The 1,915-nt window shown below is 38.2% G+C and overlaps 1 pseudogene; it reads right to left on the reverse strand.

Moving 5' to 3' along the window:
- Positions 1-1,441: 1,441 nt before the first annotated feature.
- On the reverse strand, positions 1,442-1,671 carry LOC124896661 (annotated as a pseudogene).
- Positions 1,672-1,915: the final 244 nt, after the last annotated feature.

The raw sequence follows: 1,915 nt of genomic DNA on the forward strand, positions 1-1,915 counted from the left end.
CTAGTGATTAGCCTATCCCGCACTAATTGAAGTCTTTGTAAACTCATTGTTAATTTTTATCGTACTGGAGGTTGCTATGAGGAGATCCTTATGCCAGTGAAGATTTCTTCCAATGATCGAGAAATCTAAGATACAAAAATCATTGCTATATTTCCAATAGTATAGATAGGCAGAAAGATCTATGTCCATCCCTAACTTCCTTTCAATCTACATAAAAAAATTTAGGCTTTCTCTACTGGGAGTCATCAAAGGCGGAATGGGAATATGCTAGTTAGATAAGCCAAGGAAAAACAACCACTACTTGGTTTTGTTTTGACACTCAAGCGACCCTCCCTGCTAAAGAAGATCAATGCAAAGGTTAGATTTCACTACCTCTATATACCCAACTAGTATTATTTGATCTAAAAAAATCCAACCTGGAAACATTCTCTCCCCCAGAAAACCCTCTATCTCCATGACCCTTTACTAAGTTGGGAAAGCTTTGGTGCCCCTACTCCCAAGAAGTTATTGGTTGGGATGGTGGAACTATCTCTTGAGAAGTAAGAAGTTGATCCTTGTTTGATCATAAGGATATTAGCTCTTCTTAGGTCAGGGGCGATCGGATCGGGGGTTACCTATAATTAGTAATGGCACAAATATAAAAGGAGTAGGGGAGAGAAGTTTAGGCATTGGGTAGTGCAGCACATCTCTTTTGGGTACAAAGGCGATGAGGGTGTTATCCCGACCCAGCAGGTCAGGGGCAGGCCGGCGATAGGTTCGAATCCTGCCACTTTTGTTGTGGATCTGCCTGTGGTTACCGTATGATGGGAATAACATAGCAGAAATTTGAAAATGAGCATGAAATGTCAATATATGAATTGTTTCATTATTCATTATTTTCGAGTTTTTTCATTGCATTCACTTATAACAAGAAACAACCACCAGTGTTTGGAGCAACACTTGCATTTTGGTGTATTCTTATTTCTTTCCTTGGCCTTTCATTCTGTCATATTTCTAATAACTTATCTAATTACAAAGTATTAACCTCTAAATCGCCTTTCTTTTATCAAATCTCAAGGATATGTCTAATCATGAGGGTAGTATTTTGTTATGGTGTCAGAGCATAAGTTTTTATGGATTCATTATTTATTATCGGGGTCGAACCCTAAGCCATAATGTCTCAAAACGAGGAGCATTCAGCCACTTGACAGTAAGTAGAGGAGGCCATAGAGAGTTTTTTATTCCTTTGTTTTGAACTTCGTGAAGAACTCCATTCTATCTCTTGTTACGAACAAAAAAGCAGAATAAAATCTCAGTAATACACTTCCTTCGTTCTACAAACCTTTGTTGATTCTGAACTTTGTTCGCGAAGGAATCAGACTTTTGAAGGGCTAGACCTTTTTTATGTGCCACTTTACCCTGAAAGGAAAATGAGCTTTGCTCCTCTGGGAGCTACATGCTCTCATGGTTCGCAAAAAGGAAAAAGGATGTTACATCTGGCACAAGATGATAAAGAGAGAGCTTTGTCTATTGAGGAACTACAGATTGACGGATCTTTTGGCATTGATTTTTTTTCTCCCTTTTTCTATCAGTGAGTTCCGACCCTTTTGTATGAAATTTTATCGTTTGTACTGAACCACTTGAAGAATCAAATCCTATTCCACAAGATCCTATATCAGCTATACATCCTCCTTAAATTTATACCGGAGACGTCACCAATTCTATGGTCTTTGGCTTATGTAGATAAAAAATGATGAATAGGATTGTGCCACTCCACTCGCCGCCAATGCAAAAGAATGTCGCTGAAAAGAATGTAACACTATTTCGCTCTATTGGTTGCATCGAATCTCGTATAACAATCAAGCTCTTAACCCTCAAATTCAAACACATGGGCAAAAAATGCTATCCTACTTTATTGTTAAGTAGCAATAGAATC

Source organism: Capsicum annuum, chromosome 3, assembly GCF_002878395.1.
Source record: "Capsicum annuum cultivar UCD-10X-F1 chromosome 3, UCD10Xv1.1, whole genome shotgun sequence".
Taxonomy (NCBI): domain Eukaryota; kingdom Viridiplantae; phylum Streptophyta; class Magnoliopsida; order Solanales; family Solanaceae; genus Capsicum; species Capsicum annuum.